The sequence below is a fragment of the Coptis chinensis genome, chromosome 8, assembly GCF_015680905.1.
Source record: "Coptis chinensis isolate HL-2020 chromosome 8, ASM1568090v1, whole genome shotgun sequence".
In the NCBI taxonomy this organism is placed as follows: Eukaryota; Viridiplantae; Streptophyta; class Magnoliopsida; order Ranunculales; family Ranunculaceae; genus Coptis; species Coptis chinensis.
Window position 1 is genome coordinate 57,833,424 of NC_141463.1, and position 25,235 is coordinate 57,858,658.

The window sequence follows — 25,235 nt, forward strand, 5'->3', positions numbered from 1 at the left end:
TTTAACCTTGTTTTGCAGATGTTCCAGAATTTCACGCGTTTCCATGGTATTTTTCTACCCTCTTTTATTTAAATGCTTTGAGGACAAAGCATGCTTCTTGTTTGGGGGCATAGAAACACGGTAATTAAGGCATCTGTTAGGATATAGATAGATATAATGTGCACTTGTTTTCTAGTTAAAATTTCAAAAATTCAAAATATAAAATAAATAAGTTATGTTATACACTTAGGAATATTGGTATTGTTTTCTTTCTCTATGCTCTTAATAATCTAGAAGTCTCACGTAGCTTTTGCATTAGAATAATTGTTAGAAACTTAGGTTAAGATGTAGGTAATAATCTTTGCATCTATCTATAAATATATTACATGACTATCTATGATTGTTAGCAGCAAGTTTCTGAACTCTAGGCTAGAGTACTTATTCTACAAATCCTGTAAGAATATAGCCTAAAGCCTTATATGAGTGGAACATTTGAGAAATGACACAAGGGAGAAGCAAAATCCGGATAAAGAAATCACACGTCCACTTGCTTGATCACTATGCCATATCCTAAGCGAGAATTTAGGCCCTCTTTGGATCGATATAACAAGAAATTCAAACCTATGAATTATTTTCCGCTAGTCGCCCCTCTGAGCCTTTCTTTAGCCTTTCATAAACCACAAATCCTTTACCCTGTTACAAAACAAAACAAAATAAAAAAATTCAACCTACCCAATTTAGATAAGTCTGAGAATAGAATGAGGAAGAAAGAAGAAGAGAAAAACCTGTGTAAACAAAAAGTTAGTTAATTGCTTGTAAAATAAAGAAAATAAGTTTCCATCCAAAGAAAAGAAAAAAATAGAAATAGAAATAAAATAAAAACTCCAAAAAAATAGAAAAAAGGAGTCAAAAGCCAAAGAAAAAGAAAAAGAAAATATGGCTAAGGATGGAAACAAAGTGTAGAAGCAAAAGTAAATAACAAGGTTTTCTCTAGTTACATAATATGAAGACTCTATTATCTCAGACTCCATTTTCTTCCTTCTTAAACCATCTCCTAATCCCCACAACACCTAATAAAGACTTCTAGCTCAATTATAAATATGTTAGTGTGATAGTAAGTGGTAGATGTGTTTGATCGACTCCGGCTTCCTTGTTGTCATTGAGATTGTAAGGTAAAGTGTGCCCACTGCACACTAGAGTAGCGAAACTTGAGTGGAAAAATCAGAGTGTTGTATCTTGACTATTATTGTGAGAACCTACTTAAGGACGCTTATTCTGAAGTTTCGAAACTAACCTGCTAGGCATTTCATAGTATTACTCATTGTATATATGTTTATTGTAGATGATTGATTATTATGCATATATTAGCTTAGGTTTCGACTTGATTACTCTATATGCATTGCTAGTGAGAGGTATAGTTAATTTAGAGCATGAATAAGGAAACAATAGTTTTATTTCTTAGTCGTTGTAGTATAGATGAAGTTTGTGAGTACCTTCACTGGAAAACTCTCACGATTCTATAACTCGTCCACTAGGGAATTCCTAGTGGTTTAAGGCATTGTCAGATATGGTCAATGCAATCGCTTTTCAAATAAATGAGAGTAGATAGAACTCCATTTTTGGTCACTTATTCTAATTTCTCATCTTTGTTTGAGGACAAGCAAAATGCTGTTTGGGGGTGGTTTGATAAAAGCCCAAAACTGTAACCCCTTAACCATCATACTTTTAGACCAATTATGTGAGTAATAATTAAGAGTTAATACTGATTACGTGTTTTTTATGCATTTCAGGCTTCAAAGTCCATGATGTGCAGAAATGTGCCACTTTAGCGAGATAAAGGAGCAAAGGTCGGTTGCTAAGGAGTTCCGTGATTAAAGGCCAAGATTCAAGAAGACAAAGCCTTTGTAAAGCCCGGTCAAAAGCTGAAAAGTCGACGCGGGTAGAAACAAAGATACAAAGTTAGCGAGAACTTCCGGGCGGCCGATCTTTGGACTCAGACCTCGAAATTGGGCCTACCTTATGTCAAAACGACCGGCTCGGAAAGAGCTTTCCAATGGTCTAAGCCTTGACCCAATCAAAGGAACAAAAGTGGACGAAAAGTCTGTTGAAGATAAATCCAGCTGAAGAGCCCTTTTCGGACTGAAAGAATTGGGTTTTGGGCCCGATTTTTCGGCCCAAAATATGGCTCCAAGCCCATGCACGATTTTTGGATCTGAAAGTATAAAAACAAGAGTTTGATTCTTTGTAGATATAGATAGTTAGGTTAGAAAATAAATGAGTTTAGAATAGAAAGTATCCATTAAACCTTAGTTCTAGATCCAGTTTTAGATTAAATTAATTAGTTTTTATTCTTGTTTTAAATTCAGTATTACATTATTGTATTGATTTTTATTAGATTAATAAATTACTGTTCTTGACAATCTAGTTCATTTCCTTTACTTAATTAGTTTAATTCTTAGATTCAATAGTTGTCTTAATTAGATTGAAATAATTCTTGCATGAGTAGTTGCTATTGAAGTTTAAATTAAGCAAATTTCAATCTTTAGATCATGTCTTGTTCAATTTGATTGGGAATGATAGCGATGATTCTCGCTAAACCTCCATTAGAGGGGTCGCAAGCCTTGATGAAGGCTTGATTCGTGTTAATGTTGAATAGTCGTAATTTCCTTTCCACTCTAGAAATGATTAGTTCACCATGAGAATAGGTGTAATCGTTCACATGCTAGTTATGAATTGGTAGAAATTCCATGTGTAATTAGGGATCGAATAACTGTTGATTGTTCTCATGAGGCGCTTCAATTCGATTACTGACGATTAAATCGTTAGTGGATTAAGTTGAGCTAAGGTAGAATCAATCCCCCTCTAACTCTTTATCATAGAATCGACGTAGTATTCCCATTGTTGTTTAAATAGTCGACTAGTTGCATCTTGTGGGTAGTTGCATCGTAGTCTAGTTATCATTTCGTAAATCTCTTATTAGACTTAGAGTAGAGTAATTAGACTAGAAAACACAGCATGCGGAAGGACTAGGAATGGAACGAACTTCCTACTCCACTATATCTGTTCAATAGATCGAGAGTAGAACAATCTTTGATAAATTTAGACACGTAATTAAGTTTTAGTTTACTTACGTTTTGAGTTTTATCGTTCATTTCGTAGGTAAACTTTATCTTTTTATAGTTATCACACGCCATTGACAATTTTAACATCTTTAAATATTGTTTGACACGCCCACTTAGCTTGCTCTTCCATTTAAGTTGTTAACTTCCAAAACAATGCACTGATGAACAGATCAACCCGCACATTGTTTCACGACAAATTTTTTATAGGGATACTAACATCGTCGTCACTTACCAAGGGGACACTCCAGTGGGCACCATTGATTCTGTATTAAGATGCACATATAACAAATTTCACATTCCTTAGTTTGGTACAAAAGATCTAGAAGTGGATCTATGTTGTTATTGATCTATATTGTTGCGCGCCTTAACATGCCAGTTGAACATGTCTCATTTGCAGTATAATTCTAATTTTCGTTTTACATTCATAAAAATCATGATCTTGGGTTCAAAAGTTTTTATTCTGGTCCTCCATATATGAGAAACACACCGAATTCCTTAATCAAAGACATCTCCGCACTGCATCTACAAGAAGATGCATAGTTGTTTCAATATTGAAATATAAAATAATAATAATAATAATAATAAAAGAATGCCAGTTATAATTTTTAAATCTTAACAATTAAACTAGTCTCTTTGAAAGGGAACAAGAAGTCGTTTGATTCATCAACATATTATAGAACTTTACAAATGTGCAAAGTCATGGAAGTTAGTACTACTGAAGATCGAGGTTAGTATTAGAAGTTGTTCTTCACGTCATAGTGCAGAGCGCGCCCCGCACTCGTACATAACACAAATAGAGTGCGCCCCATGCCTCGTGCATAACAATTGTCCAGTAGATATAGCGCGCTCCGCGCTCTACTCCAGTACAAATAGAGCGCGCCCCGCGCCTCGTGTTAATCAAATACACACCGATTTTTTTGTTTCTATTTTAAACTTGTAATCTCTATTTAGAACTTGTAATCTCTATATAAACAATTGTAATCTCCTTACAAATCAATAAAGTAAATATTCTCAAATCTCTCTCTCTCCGTCTCATTTATCATGGTATCAGCCTAATTTCGATCCAAACCCTAACCCTTACCACTCTAAGCTTCCGCCTCCTCTCAATTCTCAATGGTCGACGCCTCAAACACCAATAATGACTCTCCTCCAGGTTCTGATGATCCTTTCTTTGCCCACCTCTCAGATAACCCCACGGCTATTATCGTATCTCCTCTGTTATCCGGGGACAATTATACGACTTGGTTACGGTCTATCTCTAGAGCCCTTCGAGCAAAGAATAAGTTTGGTTTTGTCAATGCCTCTGTCACACCTCCCAGCACTCCTAAAGAAAAATCCAAGTGGTCGCGATGTGATGACCTCGTTGCTTCATGGATTCTGAATTCTGTTTCTCCAGATATCCATGGAAGCATCCTCTATGCCGACTCTGCATCCGAAATTTGGAAAGATCTAGGTGATCGTTTTTCACAAACTAATGCACCCAAGGTTTTTCAACTAAAGAATTCCATCACTCTTCTCAAGCAAGACAATCGTCCGGTATTTGTTTGTTTCACTTTGCTTAAATCTTTCTGGGATGAATTAAGTTCTTTATCTACTATGCATGCTTGTACTTGTGGTCATGCATCTATTTTTGCCAAAGAGGTTGAAGACGGTCATTCTATGAAATTCATGCAAGGCCTAGATGCTATTTTTCAATCCATCCGCAGTCAAATTCTCTTAATGGATCATTTTCCTCGTATGTCCAAGATTTATTCTTTAATCCGACAGGAGGAGAAGCAACAACCATGCACTCTCTCTTCCTTCTGCTCCAAACACTGCTGCCCTGAGTACTCACTTTCAGATGACCAACTAGGCTTCTTCTTCAAAATCAGGCCCGTCTAAACCTCCGCAGCATAATAATGGTTCACCTCAGCCAAGAGCGAGCCCGCCCTCCGATATAGGGCAACCAGAGCGCGCACATGCTCGTCCATTCTGCAACCACTGTAATCGAGTTGGACATCATATTAGTACATGTTACAAACTGCATGGTTATCCATCTAAGCCTGCTCAAGCCAATTCGGTTGCTACAAGCTCCACTTCTCCTATTTTCTCCATAGAACAATACAACCAACTTCTCAGTTTGCTTGATTCAGGTAGTACCACTTCACAAGAAAATCTGACAGGTATATCTCTCTCGTGTTTTTCTAAATCCATATGGATCATTGACTCTGGTGCTACCAATCATGTATGTTCATCATTACATCTATTTTCTCATTATCATGCTTGTTTAACACATTCAACTCTTAAACTTCCGGATGGCACATACCATTTAATTACTCATGTCGGTAGTGTTATTCTCTCTCATTTATTGCATCTTGACAATGTTCTATTTGTTCCCACCTTTCATTTTAACTTGGTTTCCATTAGTGAACTAGTCAAATCTCATCCTATCTCTGTCACTTTCACTAATGATTCTTACCTTTTTCAGGACCAGTTATCGAAGAAGAAGATTGGATTAGGATGGCTTAATGGGGACTCTACCATCTCCAACTAGCTTTCGTTTACTCATCCCACAACTCCACCACCAATAATTTATGGCATTATCGCTTAGGACATCTCTTTTCCACACTTTTGCAGATCTTAGCTAAGCAGTTTCCTTTAATTTCTAGTTCCAATAATGCTACTTGCAATATATGTCCGCAAGCTAAGCAAACACGTTTATCTTTTTCTCATAGTTCAATAAAAACTATTAGACCTTTCCAAATTATTCATTGTGACATTTGGGGGTCCTTTTCATTTACCATCTTATTCCAATGCTCGTTTTTTCTTAACTATTGTTAATGATTTTAGTTGTGCTACATGGATTTATCTTATTACTGTCAAATCCGAAACTGCCATGCATTTACAATCCTTTTTTGCCATGGTTCATACTCAAATTCACTCTACAATATATTCACTCATATCTGGCCATAGTAACATTGATGACCATTTTCATGAAATCCAAGTCCTTCTATCCGACAATGGATCCAAATTTATATCCCATAACATGCAACATTTTTTTTCAAAACATGGGGTTATCCACCAACATAGTTGTGTTGCTACTCCCCAACAAAACGCTGTTGTTGAAAGAAAACATCGTCACTTACTCAATGTTGCACGAGTGTTACATTTTCAAGCTCATCTCCCATTATCCTTCTGGGGGGGGTGAATGCATACTCACCGCAGACTATCTCATTAACAAAATTCCTAGCACCTTCTTAAATGACAAATCACCTCATGAGCTTTTATTTACAACACCTCCCACTCTTGTCCACCTTCGTGTTTTTGGTTGTTTATATTTTGCTCACAACACTTCCATTAAAAATAAGTTTGATCACCACGGGAAACCTAATATCTTCATTGGTTATCCTTATGCTCAGAAGGGCTATCGCATTTATGATTTATCTTCCAAGAATATTTATACTTCTTGTGACGTGATTTTTCATGAGAATGTCTTCCCCTATCAAAATTTATCTTCCCCACCATCCCATCTGCCAATTTATCCCTTACCCATCCCCGACAATGAGACATTCAATCTTCAATCATCTCCTATCACTCCAATAGACGGAGCGCGCCCGCGCCCTCAGCCACCACTAATCGAGCGCGCCCGTGCCCTCCCTATTGACACTCTTCAAACTCAGATAGCTCCGGCCCTTACAATTTTGGAACTCCCTCAGCCACCATAACCTAACCATCCTACCTCACCTCGATCTACTATAGTACGAAACCCCCCACCACTTCTCATCAAAGATTATCACTGTCCTACTCTCAATAAGGCACCTACAGTCCCTCATTCGGCCAACCTCATCCACTCGGACTCTAAGGTAACACGGTCTTCCACTCCATATCTTATGGCTTTTTATGTTTCTGACACTAACTTTTCTACTTGTCATAAAGCTTTTTTGTCTAAAGTGTCTTCTTTAGTTGTTCCTACATCTTTTTCTCAAGCTATCAAAATTCCAGAATGGAGAGCTGCTATGGCTACTAAAATTGCAACTTTGGAACAAAATAACACATGGACTCTTCTTCCGTCATCCTCTCATCATAAGCCTATTGGTTGTAAATGGGTTTTCAAGATTAAATAGCATTCAGATGGTTCTATTGAACGTTATAAAGCTCGTCTTGTTGCAAAGGGTTACAATCAGATTGAAGGCCAAGACTATCATGACACTTTTGCACCCGTTGCTAAATTAGTCACTGTTCGATTACTTCTCTCCATTGCTGCTATCAGACATTGGACTCTTCATCAGCTGGACGTCCACAATACCTTTCTCCAAGGCGATTTAGATGAAACTGTTTATATTACCTTACCTCCTGGATTCGCCAAACAGGGGGAGCACAAGATATGTCGCCTCAATAAGTTCTTATATGGACTCAAGCAGGCTTCTCGGCAATGGTTTGCCAAACTATCTACCACTCTTATCACTGCCGGCTTCACTCAGTCTAATTCTGATTATTCTCTATTCACTAATATTTGTGGTTCTGATTCTACATTTGTCCTTGTATATGTGGATGACATTCTGATCACAGGCAACAATCCATCTCTCATTCAGAACTTGAAGAAATTTTTAGAAGCAAAGTTCTATATCAAGGACTTGGGACATCTAAAATATTTCTTGGGTATCGAGGTTGCTCGTTCCAAAGAAGGATTATTTCTTACACGGCGCAAATGTCTTTTGGACATTCTGTCTGATTGTGGTACCACTGGTGGTCGTATTTATGAGTTCCCTATGGAACAAAACATCAACCTCCATACTCATGATGGCACATTACTTCAGGATCCTACTGTCTATCGTCGCTTGATTGGGCGTCTCTTATTTCTCACAGTTACATGTCCAGATATCACTTATTCTGTAAATTATCTTAGCCGTTTCATGCAGTCCCCACGGACTCCACATCTAGATGCTACTCATCGTATACTCCGATGCCTTAAAGGTTCGTTCAACAAAGGGATTCTCTTATCAGCTAATAGTTCTTTACACATCTTTGGTTTCTGTGACTCTGATTTGGTTAGTTGCCCTGTCACTCGTCGTTCTACTAGTGGTTATTGCACTTTTCTTGGTTCTAGTCCTATATCCTGGAAGACAAAGAAACAGAGCATTGTATCCTGCTCTTCTGCTGAAGCCGAATATCGTTCCATGGCTACCCTGGCGTGTAAACTTCAATGGTTGAAGTATCTTCCCTCTGACTTAGGCATTTCTCATTCTTCTCCAATGAACATGTTCTGTGACAATCAAAGCGCCCTTCATCTCTCTCAAAATTCAGTTTTTCATGAATGAACGAAGCACATAGAATTGGACTGTCATTTCTTACGCGACAAGATACAAGCCAAGTTACTATCTCGTACGTTCGTTCCATCCTCAGATCAGGTGGCTGACGCCTTCAATAAACCTCTCGGCAAGGACACCTTTTTGAGATTAATTCGCAAGTTGGGAGTTCTTAACATTCACTCTCCTACTTGAGGGGGAGTATTAGAAGTTGTTCTTCACGTCATAGTGCAAAGCGCGCCCTGCACTCGTACATAACACAAATAGAGCGCGCCCTGCGCCTCGTGCATAACAATTGTCCAGTAGATATAGCGCGCCCCGTGCCTCGTGTTAATCAAATACACACCGACTATTTTGTTTCTATTTTAAACTTGTAATCTCTATTTAGAACTTGTAATCTCTATATAAACAATTGTAATCTCCTTAGAAATCAATAAAGTAAATATTCTCAAATCTCTCTCTCTCTAATATATCAGTTACTTCCTCATTGCTCAAGATTTTGGTGAATTTAGGAAAGAGAACCCCAGGGCTGCAGTTGATGAGTAACCATGGAACAAAAAGATTCTTCTGATCCTATAAATTAAAGCAACATTTTTGGTTCAGTACAGATCATTTCTCTCAGCACAGAGAAGTTCGAAAATATACCAACTAGTACAAAAATCACGTTCCAAACCACATAGACTCTCATCAGTCCTACATTTTTAGCACATCCATCTGCTGGGATGTCTACATATCAAGATAATTCGGAAGACTCGTCTACGAATGAGTATCCAGGAGACTATTATCCAGTGGGAAAAATATATGAATTTCTTGGAGATCTAAGTTCTGAAGAGTATTTTTGGCATCAAAATCTGAAGCCTTCTATTGATATGTTGAATGAAAAACTGGAATCACCTAGACTTCGAAGGCTTGACAAATTATGGTATAGTGGATTCGAAGATCGTGAGCTGAAGAAACTGGAGAGGTCTTTATTCACTATTCGAATAGTACTGGACGATATAGAGCGCGAGCAAAAGGAGCTCAAAGTATGGAGAATCCAGCACAGCCACCTTAAAGATCTCCTTTGTGAAGTCGACGACATTTTAGATGACATTGCACTGCGAGCTCTTCAACTAAAACTTTTGCTTCAGTCTCCTCAGGTTAGCCACCATCCATATTTAACTGATAAATTGGTTAAGCTTAACGACCTGATTCAAGAGTTAGACACTCTTGCAGCAGAAACCAAATATTTAGTTTTACCGGAGTTTAATACCCGTCGTAGAAAACAACCAAGCACTGTGTTTCACAAACTCAGTCAACTCCTGTTTCTTCACATGCCCCAACTGCTGATATAGAGAAACATCTTACAGAAGGTAAAAAATATCCAACTCCACTTCCAACTGGGAATGAGATGCCAATGTTCTTTGCCTTTGTTCCACCACAAGCTATCAGCACACCCAAACTAAAAAATGAGCTAGTTCAAACTGATGATGAGATCGTATCCAAGCCTTCTGACACCATTAGTACACCGAAAGAAGAAGGCAGTGGAAGGAAGAAGAACTATACTCAAAACAGGTTCAAACCAGATGACTTGGAGATCTATGATAAAGAACCACCACCTACATCAAGTGGCGGTGCTTCGATGTCAAAGACAAAAGAAGAAGGCAGTGGAAGGAAGAAGAATTATACTCAAAGCAGGGTCAAACTAGATGACTTGGTGATCTATGATAAAGAACCTATGTTAATTAGCGGTGCTTCCATGTCAAAGACCGATTGAAAGTTTGCCTAAGCATCTGAAGAGGTGCCTAGTTTACACCTCTTTATTCCCCAGAAATTATGAATATAATAACGATATGTTGGTACAATTGTGGATTATCCGTCACGAAGAAGATAAAGTAACTGAGGATACTGCTGGTGATTACTTCGATGAATTGTTGTCAATGTCTATCTTTCAAGCATCTTCTCTTGATCAGTCAAGATACATTCTACAAGATGATGTTTATAAACTTGTACAAGAATGCACTCCTGGCGGATATGCAAGATTAGAGGATGGCAATCTAAATGGCATCTCTAAAAAGACTCTGCACACATCAGTCCTTTTTGAGAGTACCCTTAATCCATTGATCTTCAAGTCCTTCCACAAAGTGAAGGGACTACACTCTCTTCTGTTACTTCATGACGCCAGAAAATACATCAAACAAGTTCCATATGATCTATTTTTGAGTTGTGTTTACGTGTATTGGATGTAAGTGGGACTCGGATGAAGGATCTACCAAGTTCTGTGGGCAATATGGAGGCTCTATGTTATCTTGACCTTTTTGGAACCCCGATCAAAAGATTACCACAATCAGTAAGTAGTTATTAGAAGTTATTCTTCACGTCATAGTGCAGAGTGCGCACGCGCTCTATTCAGAACACAATTAGAGCGCGCCCGCGCCTTGTGCTTAACAATCTTCAAGTAGATATAGCCCGCTCACCCTCAACCAAAGCGTGTCCACGCCTCGAGTCAAATGCACAACACCATTTGTTTTGTTCCTATTTAGAAACTTGTAATCTCTATATAAACAATTATAATCTCCTTAGAAATTAATCAAGTAAATATTCTCAAATCTCTCTCTCTAATTTATCATGGTATCAGCCTAATTTCGATCCAAACCCTAACCCTAACCACTCTAAGCTTCCGCCTCCTCTCAATTCTCAATGGCCGACGCCTCACACACCAATAATGACTCTCCTCCGGATTCTAATGATCATTTCTTTGTCCACCACTCAGATAGTCCAACGGCTATTCTCATCTCTCCTCTGTTATCTGGTGACAATTATCCGACTTGGTTACAATTTATTTCTAGAGCCCTTCGAGCAAAGAATAAGTTTGGTTTGTCGATGGCTCTGTCACCTCTCCCACTACCACTACACCAGAATTTAAAAATTAGGACACACCCTTGGGACTATATAACCCGTCTCAAATTAGGAACATTAGCTACCGTCTTAAATTGTTTGAACCCGTGGTAGTTGAGTTTAAGGTTGACTTGGGTTGACTAAAGGACATAAGCTTTTATCCCAAATTAGAGAGGAGACATTTTGTGTTCTTCCAGTTTTGGTGACCATCGTAGATGATTTTCAGAGAGAAGGTGATTGCCCTTGTTTTTGCCCGCCCAATACTTCACTAATAATTGATTACCCCGCCCAATATTTTTTTCTTTCTTTCTTTCACTAACCCTAACCCTAGTATAAGAAGAAAGTGAAGCTTTTGTTGGAGGGCTCTGAAAGTAAATCTTTGGTGGTAGTGGTTTGACAGTAAGCTTCAAATCTCTCTCAAAATCGACAAGAGTCGGTACATCTCTCTCTCTCCCTCAAGTTTTGGTAACCCACTCTCTCCCTCTCTCTCTTTCATCAACTTTCATTTTTTTTTAAGTGCCTCAATTGTTGAACCTCAATTTTCAATCTAGGGTTGTGCATTTTTTTTTAATTGGTCCAATTTCTTAAATTTTCGGGTTTATTGTGTTTTTAACATTGTCTAGGCTTTCTTCATTCCATTCCTTAAAATGTAAAAGCTTATGTTTTTGTTGTAGTATTTTGATGTGATTGTACTGTTGGCATGATTTTATTATCCAACCTAATTAAAATTGTCATGGGTTTTGTAAGAATAATAATTGAATGTTAAAGATACTTTTCTTAGATATCGAAATCGATAATACAAGCTTGCGAGCTGATTTGATTTTTAATGGTCTTTATATAATATAGAAATTTGCATTGCACTTTTAGTTCTCAGTTTCACTTTGAAGAAATGAGTGGTCGTGTTGTTAGACTGCCCAGATTTAATGCATGAAGTCCAGAAGCTTTGCTGTTCAATTGTGAAATTCCAAAATGTGTCTGTTTGGTATCTAAAACATGGTCAGGCTTTTAAAAATTCCAAAATCTCAATTGTGAAATTTTATGGTTTCTGTGTATTTTTTTTTATAAGTAAACTTTATTAGAATGGGGTGCAAAAGCATAGCAAGTACAACTAGTGAGCGAGTACCTCAATTGTATCAGTATGACTACGTAGAAAGAAAACAAAAGAACAAAGAAATAACTCCCTATTACAAGAGTCTCCCACCCTCGGGGTCCCCTAATGACCTTAGTCTGATCTAAAAGAAAATCTCTGAAGTGGAAGTTTTTTTGGCTATATTTGGAATATTTTGATAAAATAGAGATGACATCAGATGTACAAATGGTTATCTACTAATCAATTGTTAATTGATTTGCAGGTTCATGTGGGTATGATACAAAAAAGGTATATAACTTCTTTCTTCATAGTAATGGTATTTTTTTTTAACTTCCTCATATCTTATCTTTGTTGACTTCAATATGTAAAATGGTATTAATATAATTCATCCTGTCTTCATAACTTCATCATTACGTTTGATCTATTACAATTAATTAATTTAACCGTCACCGGTCAAAAAACAAAATAACTTCATCATTATATTTTTTGGATTCGGATCGATGGACTACCACTACCAGAATACTGAGACGTTCGATGAATATTATTTTGAAATTACCATATAAACTAAGATTTGTCCACGCAGTACCATTTCTTTGACCAGTCATAACTGATCTATTGCTGTTTGCTTAAAATTGCTAAAATAGTTCCTTTTAATGTTTGGTTTTGTGAGGCTAGTAAAACCTGAATGTTTGAACAGATTGTGTTGTGTTCTATTAAAAGACATTCGATCAGTCTAATTCAACACTAATTACTTGAAAGTTACAACTTTTCAGTTGTACATATTAATTCCTTTGGAAAATGAGAATTTGTTCAAAAAGATATATGGGGTTTCTAATTACGGAAGCTATAATATAACCCATTCTTCTTTTTAATTCATGCATATGACCATTTACTTTGTGAATTATGGAATCTAATTTTGCTTGTTTCAAAAGAGGGGTTCTTATATTTAATGTCCATTTGCAGACTGTTCTAAGAGAACTTCTTGTGAAGTTCCTCCCTGATGATGTTCATACTAGGTCCAATGGAAGAGTTCGTGGTACGTATGTTTTTTTCTTTATAACTGTTGAACAAGCATAAGGTATCTTTTTGATGTTTAATTGGTAACTGTCTTCTTAGAGGGAGAGAACTTAAATATCCTTCAATTGTACTTGACCTGTTATTCGTCTTCATTCTATTGGTCAAATGTTGTTGGTTGTCAAGTGCCGCTGAGACTTTGAGCAGGGTTTGTTCCGTAGGTTCTTACACTTCAACTTATAAAAAGCAAGATTTGAGAAAATATTGGGTCTTGAAAGTTGAAAAGAGTATGCATTTGTCCGTGTAACTTCTGGGAGGGAGGGGAGACTTTTTTTTTTTTTTTTTTTTTTAACTAGGGGTTAAGGATACCCCGACCTTTTATTTAATGGCAACCTCGCAAGTACATTTTCCCTTCTTTATCCCCCTTGATCAGTTCATCAAGTTTTTGATCCATAGGAGGAATAAAGTACATAGTTTCATTTACACAATTTCTACTTACTTTTGCTAGATAGTCGGCAACTTGATTTCCCTCCCTAAATACATGCTTAAAATTGACATGTACAAACTTTGAGACCACTTTTTTTAGCTGCGCAAACAAGTTTCTGCAGTACCAAGGAGGCTCTTCTTTGAAGCTCAAAATCTGAATGGTTCTCATAGAATCCGATTGCACTTGTAGCCGCTGAATATTTATTTGATGATGTATTGAATATAACTGTTCTCTTTTCCTTATCTTCTCATTCCACGTTTTACCTTTTCCTTAGTATTCCTCGATCTCTTCTCTTTTCTTTAATCCAGGCAAAAATGGGTCTTATGGAAGATTTTGAAATTTCTTTGCAAGTTCTACGTGGATTTGAGACCGATATCTCCTTTGAAGTTAATGAAATCAAGGTGCTCTCTTGAACTACGTTCACTTTCTCATGCAAAAATTCAATTTAATCCATGATAATTTTGTCCTGGTAATTTGCATTGCCATCTTCGGACTAGGATAACTACACGCTGATGGAATTAGGATCGTTAAAAGTCTAGTTATTTAGTAATTGCTATTCTAGTGGTATTTAGTACAATTTGGTTTGGTTTCTATTTAGGTTTCCTTGGACTATAAGGATTGAATTGTATAAATAAGGTAAGGCCTTTGGCCTTATGAATTAGGAGGTTGATTTATTGAGAATATAGTTTGTGTTTTCGGATTAAAAGCGTGTTGATTTTAGGTTATACTAAAATCCCATTTTCTATCAAATTAGGGTTAGATTTAGCCTCAATATATCAATGGTGTGTTGATTTGGAGTTGTTTCCGAATTCTATTCACATCACACAGACTCATTGCAGATAAAAGCTTATATAGAATATGTTTCATGTGTTAACCATATGGGAATTGAGTTTATGCAGAGGTCTATAGCATCACCAAGAAGAAGAACTGCAATCCGTTTTTCAGATCTCAAGCAAAGAAGATATTGGTATCCACTAATGGTATCATATCTTGTTTGATATTTCACTGCTTTGGAATAGTATTCCATCCTAACAATTTTTAGAACCTAATTTGCTTTGATTGTTAATATTCTTCACTGGTAGGAATTGGTTTACTTGTGCTGCAGAAGTTGAGTGGAATCAATGGCATCCTGTTCTACTCCAGTAATATTTTTAAGGCTGCTGGTGAGGTGCTAATTTTTTAAGCTTGATGGTGCTATAACCCATGGACCAAAATATCGCCGATATATCCGATATATCGCCGATATATATCGGTATTTTGGTACACCGACATCGATATTTCCGACATATATCCACCGAATATAGAACTCTTTTTTTTCCGATATATATCGGAATTTTCGATATGAAACTTTATATCGTCGATATAATCGATATTTCCGATATAATCGATATATATCGGTTGACTTTTTGACCATTTTAAAATATAAATCCGATATTTCCAATATATTTCCGATATATATCCGATATTTCCGATATTATATTTCCAATATATTCGATATTTTCGATATTTTAAATAGTTTGGACTGGTTACCAAAAAAATGAATATATCCGAATATCCGATATATCCGATATATATCGGTTTTTGGGTACACCGATATATTCATCGATATCGATATTTTGGGCCTTGCTATAACCCACAAAAAAGAGCATTTGATAGTGATACTTGCACACTGCTTTATCATCTTAAATTATTTTAGCTAACTCTTAAAACAGCACTAGACTGACCGTGTCTTTAAGTTGTAAACGTGTTATCTAACTCTTGCTCATATTTGATCAGGAATTTCCTCAAGCAATGTTGCAACATTAGGACTTGGATTCATTCCGGTGGGAATCCTAACTAGAAATATCAAATAGAGAATTCCAGTTTAATTGGATATTTCATGTATTTTGTGTGAGCTTCTAAACATTATATGTTAAACAGGTCCTTGCTACTGGGGTTACTACTTGCTTGGTGGACAAAGCTGGTCGTCGGCTACTTCTCATAGTGAGTTTCAGAAAATACGAGATCCCAGCATCAGGCATTGGATAAAGATATCCAGCAGTGGGTGTGTGTTCCCCTGCCCATCACAGACTGTATCTACCTGTTGCGGCACATCTAAAATTCCAAATAAGCTTTATTTGTGACAGGGACCTTTACCATTTACACAGTTGTGAGTGCTTTTACTGTTGTGTTTGTGGCGCTGTGGGTACCCGAGACTAAGGGTAGAACTCTGGAGGAGATTCAATGGTCCTTCATATAAGTTTCGCCTAGGAAGATTTTGGATCTCAATATTTATTCTACATTCCGCTTGCGAATGCCCGGCCCGTATAAATTGTAACATTATCTGGTGGAATCATGTTTTCTGAACTTGCGGAAGAGCTGGCTTTACCTTCATGAAAGGTTCTGCGACTCAATGAAAGACCAAATTGTATAAAGGTGATGAAGATGGAAATTTCAAAGCACAAATTGTTTTTTTTTTTCCCATTATGTTTTTAGTATGCCTTGTGTATTTTAAAAGCCTAGTTATTTATTGGCAATCAATAGCTTGAAAACATTGTAAATTTTGAAAATCCAATGTATAATATATCAAATTTTGAAATGTGTTGTTTTAGTATGTTTGTGTAATTGATTTTATGATATGAGAATCATGTAGTATTAGTAGCGGTGTCGGGGAAAAAATAGGTTCTACCAAAACAATTAATTATTTAAAAAAAAATTGCTTTAAACAAATACGATGGGGAATACTATTGTTACTTGACTTTCCTAAGACAGTACACCACGAAAATACATGTCCTAATCTTTATACAAAAATTTACTACGGTTGGGTACATTCTAGATTTTAAAATATGTAGTTTCAGCAAAAAGGAAATTTGCGACGGTTTTGAATGTCTTATAATTAACGACGGCTTTAAGTGTTGCACACTCGTCGCATTTCTAATTTGCTTTACCACGCATTTTCTCGTCGTTAATATTAACGACAGCTATTCGCACAAACTCTAGGACACCATTTCCCGTCGTAAATCTCGATTTAAGACGGCAATTGCCGTCGTTTTTGGCCTCGTTGTGATGATCTCGTTGCTTCATGGATTCTCAATTCTGTTACTCCAGATATCCGTGGCAGCATCCTCTATGCTGACTCTACATCCAAAATCTTGAAAGATCTAGGTGACCGTTTTTCACAAACTAATGCACCCAAGGTATTTTAACTGAAGGATTCTGCCACTCTTATCAAACAAGACAATCGTCCAGTATCTGTTTACTTCACTTTACTTAAATCTTTATGGGATGAATTAAGTTCTTTGTCTACTATGCATGTTTGTACTTGTGGTCATGCATCTATTTTTGCAAAAGAGGTTGAAGACGGTCATTCTATGAAATTCATGCAAGGCCTAGATGCTCGTTTTCAATCCATTCGCAGCCAAATTCTCTTAATGGATCATTTTCCTCGTATGTCCAAGATTTATACTTTAGTCCGACAGGAAGAGAAGCAACAAGAGATTCATGCACTCTCTATTCCTTCTGCTCCAGACGCTGCTGCCCTGAGTACCCACTTTCAAAAGACCAACTGGGCTTCTTCTTCGAAATCAGGCCCGTCTAAACCTCCACAAAGAAAACACCGGTTCACAACAAATTTCGAAAGGCAGCGTTCCATCTAGGGTAAACCAGAGCCACGCGCTCAGCCTTCGTCCATTCTCGCAACCATCAGAACCGAAGTTGAACATCATATTGGTACTTGTTACAAACTGCACGGTTATCTTCACAAGCCTGCTCAGGCCAATTCAGTAGCTACAGACTCCAATTATCTTGTTTTCTCCACAGAACAATACAACCAACTTCTCAGTTTGCTTGATTCAGGTAGTACTCTTCATAAGCAAACCTGACAAGTATATCTCTCTCATGTTTTTCTAAATCCATATGAATCATTGACTCTGGTGCTACCAATCATGTCTGTTCATCATTACATCTGTTTTCTTAGTATCATACTTGTTTAACCCATTCTACTCTTAAACTTCCGGATGGAACATACTATTTAATTGCTCATGTTGGTATTGTTATTTTCTCTCCTCTTTTGCATCTTGACAACATTCTATTTGTTCCCACCTTTCATTTTAACTTGTTTTCCATTAGTGAACTAGTCAAATCTCACCATATCTCTGTCACGTTCAGTAATGATTCTTGCCTTTTTCAGGACTAGTTATCGAAAAGAAGATTTGATTGGGACGACTTAATGGGGGACTCTACCATCTCCAACTAGCTTTTGTTTGCTCATCCCACAACTCCACCACCAATAATTTATGACATTATCGTTTAGGACATCTCTCTTTAACGTCTTTGCAGATTTTAGCTAAGCAGTTTCCTTTCATTTCTAGTTCCAATAATGCTACTTGCAATGTATGTCCGCAAGTTAAGCAAACACATTTATCTTTTTCTCATAGTTCAATAAAAACTATTAGACCTTTCCAAATGATTCATTATGACATTTGGGGTTTTCATTTACCATCTTATTCCAATGTTCGTTTTTTCTTAACTATTGTCGATGATTTTAGTCGTGCTACATGGATTTATCTTATGACTATCAAATCTGAAACTGCCATGTATTTACAATCCTTTTTTGCCATGGTTCATACTCAATTTCATTCTACAATACATTCACCCATATCTGGCCATAGCAACATTGATGACCATTTTCATGAAATCCAAGTCCTTCGATCCGATAATGGATCCGAATTTATATCCCATAACATGCAACAATTTTTTTCAAAACATGGGGTTATCCACCAACGTAGTTGCGTTGCTACTCCCCAACAAAACGCTGTTGTTGAAAGAAAACATCGTCACTTACTCAATGTTGCACGAGCATTGCGTTTTCAAGCTTACCTCCTATTATCCTTCTGGGGTGAATGCATTTTCACCGCAGGCTATCTCATTAACAAAATTCCTAGCACCTTGTTAAATGACAAATCACCTCATGAGCTTGTATTTACAACATCTCCCACTCTTGCCCATCTTCGTGTTAAACTACACCATAACAGGCTATTTGCAACGGCAAAAAACTGTTGCTAATAATTTTCGCAACGCTTTTTAAGCGTTGCAAATATGGTGTGGGTAAAGTGTTGGAAATTTTTGCAATGGTTAATAAGCGTTGAAAACAAAAATTTGCAACGGTTATTAACCGGAACTTTCCAATGCTTATTATAACTATTTCGTACACAAATTTAAAACATTTGCAACAGTTTTTTATTTCATAAACGCTTTTTAAGCGTTTCAAAGTTGTTAAAAATATTACCAACGGTTTTTAAGCGTTGCAAAGTTGTTAGTTAATTTAAAATTCGTTTGTAACAGTTATAAACCGTTGCTGATGAAAAAAAAAACTCTCATATTTTGCAGCGAGACCAACTAAACCTACAATAAACAATGAATACAAGGATGGTTTAGACAAATATATATATATATATATAGCTACAAACTCACTCCAAACTGAAGCAAACAAAATTAAGGACAGAAGTCAAACTTCCCAAGAAACAAACCACCCTTGCTTTCAAAATCTTCCCTTCACTCTAAGAAGTCTTTGGCATTTTCAAACCCCAAAAGCTCAACGCCTTCGCATTCCCCTTCCACGGCCACGGAAACCTGCCCCGCCACGCCCTCGATCCATCGCTCCAGTAGCAGCATCTTCTTGTGCACTCTCCGACTGGATTATCAATACAATGAATAGCCATTAGAAAATAACAATGCAAAGAAAAATTAAAAACACCGTGACTACCAAGGATGGCACAGTGGAATGAAAAAAAAAATAACAGAAGGCTGAACAACTAAACTCGATCTTGGGATCTGAAGACACTGAACTTTTGGCCAAGTGTAACATGTTTGATAGATAACACTACAAACGCCATACAACTAGCTGGAGAAAACCTTACCTTTGGGTTCTTCACGGTCTCGTCCACACTTAGAATTAGGCAAGCTGCCTCTGTTGCCGGATTTATAGCATTTATCTGAGACATTTGCAATCACGACCAATGTCTAAATCCAAGTGATCACAGGTAAAAAGAAACTGAACAAAGCAACATGGGAAAGAACATCGAATACCTTAACAACAGCAGGTTCCCATACAAAGTTGGCAAATGTATCTATGATTCCACCAGTGTTTATATCGACCCCGTAGCGGGCACTCTCACCTAATGACATGACATATGATTAAAAAATTGGCACTTCAGCCTTTCATAAACAATTTAAACTTCAAACGAACAAAAACATACACAATTGAAACCATAACACAACTGGCAAGTGTCAACCAAGCTAGGATGTTAAAAAGTAAAGAAAATAGTGCAATAGTGCAAAGTCCATTCTAATAAAATCTATTTATCAAAAAAAAAATGGACACGTGGATACGTATCCGACATGGATTATTTTTGAAATATGGCGTGTCCATGTAACATAGGATTAAACTATTCAAACAAGTTTTGTTCTTTGAACTGATTGATTTTCCACTTCTCTTACAGAAATAAGTATATCCAACGAATAGTGGATCAAAAGCTATAGCAATTAATTTTAATAGAAAGTAAAAAAAAAATCTCTAGTAATAACCGCAAGTATGTCATCTCTCTACACAGATGCATAAATGTGTACTAAACAACTACATCAATTGAGTGCAAAACTGAATTTTGATATAACGTTACTTATAAATATATGTATCATACTATCAGAGAGAGAGAGAGAACACCATATACCTTCAACATTTGATCATGTGAAATACTGCCCAAGAACTTCCTATCATGAGAATAAGCTGTAAGATATAACACACGATTAAGCAAGCTTGAATTTAAAGAATAAGCTGCACGATATAATACAAGACTAAGCTAGCTTGAATTTAAAACACACAAACTGGCAGTAAAGGGGGAAGGTGCAAATGAAAAAAAAAAAAAAAATAGGGAGGCATTGACCATCAGAAGACCCGCAGTACGTGGAAGAATTCACTTCAAAAGTTACATTGTTTAGCACACAACTAAACATCCCCAAAGTTGTTGATTGTCAATTTCTGAAGGTACAATATAGATACCCGGACAAAAGATGTATCTATCGTTCTTCAGTTACATATCCAAGTATGATTGAACAACTAAACAAACAGATAAAAAGAAAAGCTCGTAACTCTTCAGCAGGTATGCTCAACTAAATGTTCTTCTTTCTCGATCTCTCTCCCCTTCTTTCCACGGCGCTTGCCTCTTCCTATCTACAACTTTTTCTTCATCTTTTTACCAATTCCACCAACAGGCTTCAAGGACCTGATTTCTGATCATGTGAGGGTCCATCTTCAAACACATCCACATCTGTTGAGACAAAAAACAGAAGTTATAAGTATAAACCAAGTGCTTCCCCATATATATAAATAATATTTCCATCTTAGTAACTAACACGAAACTAGAAAGAAATAGAGACATACATGCAACAGGCTAGAAAATGAAAGATTCTTCATTCCTTACACTTTACCTCAAAAGAAGAACGTACAAGACTTGAGATCTAGCCTCAAATTGCAAGAAAATACGAGGAATGAATGGCAACTCTGGCGCTGTGGTTTATTAGTTTAGTTTAGATGACTTGTCAAAACGGACTTCCAAACTCTCTCTGTCTCCTCCTTGTTTTCTTCTTCTTCTAGTAACGACTGACTCGGTCAATATGGAATTTGGAATTTGATTCCCTCCCCTTTTTTCCCCTCTCTCTAGAAATTGAATAATAGCTAGAACTTTAAAGTTTTGAAGAAAGAAAGACAAACTTGGTTAATCCACTGAAAGCGGTGATGAATTAGTTTTGAGGAGTGCGAAAATTAGTTGGATCGAGATGATGATTTTAGGGATCTTGAAATGTGACGGTGAGAGAGAGAGAGGAGAGAAAGAAAGTTATGTTTTATATTTCAATTTTTTTTCGTTTCCTCTTTCGCGAAATTTTCAAGTTTTTAATTTGTAATACTTCTCCAACGCTTTTTAAGCATTAACAATTAATTCCGGAAATTCACCCAAATAAAACAACGCTTTACAACATTGCCAATGCTTATTTATCGTTGGAAACTTACTAACGGTAAATAACCATTGCAAATCAAAAAAGGTGGGTGTGTTGCAAATATCCTATTATGGTGTAGTGTTGGTTGTTTATGTTTTGCTCACAACACTTCCATTAAGAATAAGTTTGATCACCACGGGAAACCTGACATCTTCATTGGTTATCTTTAATTATGCTCAGAAAGGCTATTACATTTATGATTTATCTTCCAAGAAAATTTATACTTCCTGTGACGTGATTTTCCATGAGAATATATTCCCTTATCACTATTTATTATCCCCACCTTCACATCTGCCAGTTTATCCCTTACCCATCCCCAGACAATGAAACTTTCAACATTCAATCCTCTCCTGTAATTCCAATGGACGGAGCGCGACCGAGCCCTGATCCAACACAAATTGAGTGCGCCCGCGCTCTCCCTTCTAACGATCATCCAGTAGACAGAGCACGCACGTGCACTGCTCCAGTCCAAACAGAGCACGCCCATGCCCTCCCTCCCGACAATTTTCCAACTCCCACAGCTCCGTCACTCGCCATTTTGGAACTCCCTTAACCACCACACCCCAATCCTCCTACCTCACCTCAATCTACTAGAGTACGACAACCCCCACCACTTCTCCTCAAAGATTATCACTGTCCTACTCTCACCAAGGCACCAACAGTCCCTCATGAGGCCAACCTCATCCAATCGGACTCGAAGGTAACACGGTCTTCCACTCCATACCCTATGGCTTTCTATGTTTCTGACACTAATTTTTCTACTTGTCATAAAGTTTTTTTGTCTAAAGTATCTTCTTCAGTTTTTCCTACATCTTTTTCTCAAGCTATCAAAATTCCAGAATGGAGAGCTGCTATGGCTGCTGAAATTGTAGCTTTGGAACAAAATAACACATGGACTCTTGTTCCGTCATCCTCATAAGCCTATTGGTTGTAAATGGGTTTTCAAGATTAAATATCATTTAGATGGTTCTATTGAAAGTTACAAAGCTCGTCTTGTTGCGAAGGGTTACAATCAGATTGAAGGCCAAGAATATCATGACACTTTTGCACCCGTTGCTAAATTAGTCACTATTCGATTACTTCTCTTCGTTGCTGCTATCAGACATTGGACTCTTCATCAGCTGGATGTCCACAATGCCTTTCTCCAAGGCGATTTGGATGAAACTGTATATATTACCTTACTTCCTGGATTCGCCAAACAGGGGGAGCACAGGATATGTCGCCTCAATAAGTCTTTATATGGACTCAAGCAGGCTTCTAGGCAATGATTTGCCAAACTATCTACCACTCTTATCACTGCCGGCTTCACTCAGTCTTAGTCTGATTATTCTCTATTCAAAAATATTTGTGGTTCTAATTCTACATTTGTCCTTGTGTATGTGGATGACATTCTGATCACAGGCAACAATCCATCTCTCATTCAGAACTTGAAGCAATTTTTAGAAGCAAATTTCTATATCAAGGACTTGGGATGTCTAAAATATTTCCTGGGTATCGAGGTTGCTCTTTCCAAAGAATGATTATTTCTTACATAGCGCAAATGTCTTCGACATTCTGTCTGATTGTTGGTACCACTGGTGGTCGTATTTCTGAGTTCCCTATGGAATAAAACATCAACCTCCATACCAATGATGGCACATTACTTCAGGATCCTACTGTCTATCGTCGCTTGATTGGGAGTCTCTTATATCTCACAGTTACATGTCCAGATATCACTTATTATGTTAATTATCTCAGCCGTTTCATGCAGTCCCCACGGACTCCACATCTAGATGATGCTCATTGTATACTCTGCTACCTTAAAGGTTCAATCAACAAAGGGATTCTCTTATCCGCTAATAATTCTTTGCACATCTCTGGTTTTTGTGACTCTAATTGGGCTGGCTGCCCTGTCACTCGTCATTCTACTAGTAGTTATTGCACTTTTCTTGGTTCTAGCCCTATATCCTGAAAAACAAAGAAACAAAGCACTATATCCCATTCTTTTGCTGAAGTCGAATATTGTTCCATGGCTACCCTGGCGTGTGAATTTCAATGGTTGAAGTATCTTCTCTTTGACTTAGGCATCTCTCATCCTTCTCCGATGAACATGTTCTGTGACAATCAAGCCGGCCTTCATCTCTCTCAAAATCCAGTTTTTCATGAACGAATGAAGTACATCGAATTGGACTGTCATTTCTTACGCGACAAGATACAGGCCAAGTTACTATCTCCTACGTTTGTTCCATCCTCAGATCAGGTGGCTGACTCCTTCACTAAAGCTCTTGGCAAGGACACCTTTCTGAGATTAATTCACAAGTTGGGAGTTCGTGACATTCACTCTCCAACTTGAGGGGGAGTATTAGAAGTTGTTCTTCACGTCATAGTGCAAAGTGTGCACGCGCTCTATTCAAAACACAATTAGAGCGCACACCCGCCTCATGCTTAACAATCTTCTAGTAGATATAGCACGCTCGCCCTCAACCAGAGCGCGCTTGCGTCTCGAGTCAAATACACCGCACCGTTTATTTTGTTCCTATTTAGAAACTTGTAATCTCTATATAAACAATTGTAATCTTCTTAGAAATTAATCAAGTAAATATTCTCAAATCTCTCTCTCTAATTTATCAGTAGTCTTAATAGTTTGCAAACTTTGAAACTGAAATATTGCTTGAACATTGTCGAGCTACCCAGAGACATAAAAAATTTAGTCAACCTATGACATCTTGAGCTTGATATCATTCGTCAATTGCCCTACATGCCATAAAAAATGGTCGGGTTCAAAGTTTAAGTGCATTCATTGCCGGGAAAGAGAGAGGATCTCGTATTTCATAACTGAAGGGCATGACTAATCTCTGAGGATCACTCTGTGTTGTTAAGCTTGAGAATGTTCTCATTGTGGAGGATGCTGAGGAAGCAGCTCTATACGATAAACCGTATCTCACAAATTAGAGTTGCAATGGAGTCACCCATGTCTTGAAGTTGTGGAGGTTCTTGAAGGTCTTGAGCCTCATAAAAATCTCAGAGAACTAGAGATAGTATGTTATGGAGGTCCGACATTCCCAACTTGGTTTGGGGATTCAACATTCTCCAAGCGTATACATATACAAAAACTGCATACTTCTCCCACTTCCTGGACGACTTTCATCCCTCAGGTACATGCCATAAAAAATGGTCGGGTTCAAAGTTTAAGTGCATTCATTGCCGGGAAAGAGAGAGGATCTCGTATTTCATAACGGAAGGGCATGACTAATCTCTGAGGATCACTCTGTGTTGTTAAGCTTGAGAATGTTCTCATTGTGGAGGATGCTGAGGAAGCAGGCGTATACATATACAAAAACTGCATACTTCTCCCACTTCCTGGACGACTT

General features: G+C 37.4%; 2 long non-coding RNA genes across 2 annotated transcripts; one reads left to right on the forward strand and one right to left on the reverse strand.

The window, feature by feature from the left end:
• The first annotated feature begins 11,438 nt into the window (after positions 1-11,438).
• On the forward strand, positions 11,439-15,910 carry LOC147482114 (uncharacterized). Its single transcript, XR_015204917.1, has 8 exons — positions 11,439-11,728; positions 12,616-12,641; positions 13,317-13,389; positions 14,163-14,255; positions 14,754-14,834; positions 14,937-15,017; positions 15,631-15,677; positions 15,775-15,910. It is a non-coding gene; the product is annotated as an uncharacterized LOC147482114 (long non-coding RNA).
• Positions 15,911-19,299: 3,389 nt separating this feature from the next.
• On the reverse strand, positions 19,300-20,619 carry LOC147482115 (uncharacterized). The gene is made up of 4 exons (XR_015206653.1): positions 20,562-20,619; positions 19,921-20,009; positions 19,752-19,801; positions 19,300-19,525 (listed from the first exon to the last, which is right to left on the reverse strand). It is a non-coding gene; the product is annotated as an uncharacterized LOC147482115 (long non-coding RNA).
• Between the last annotated feature and the right edge of the window lie 4,616 nt (positions 20,620-25,235).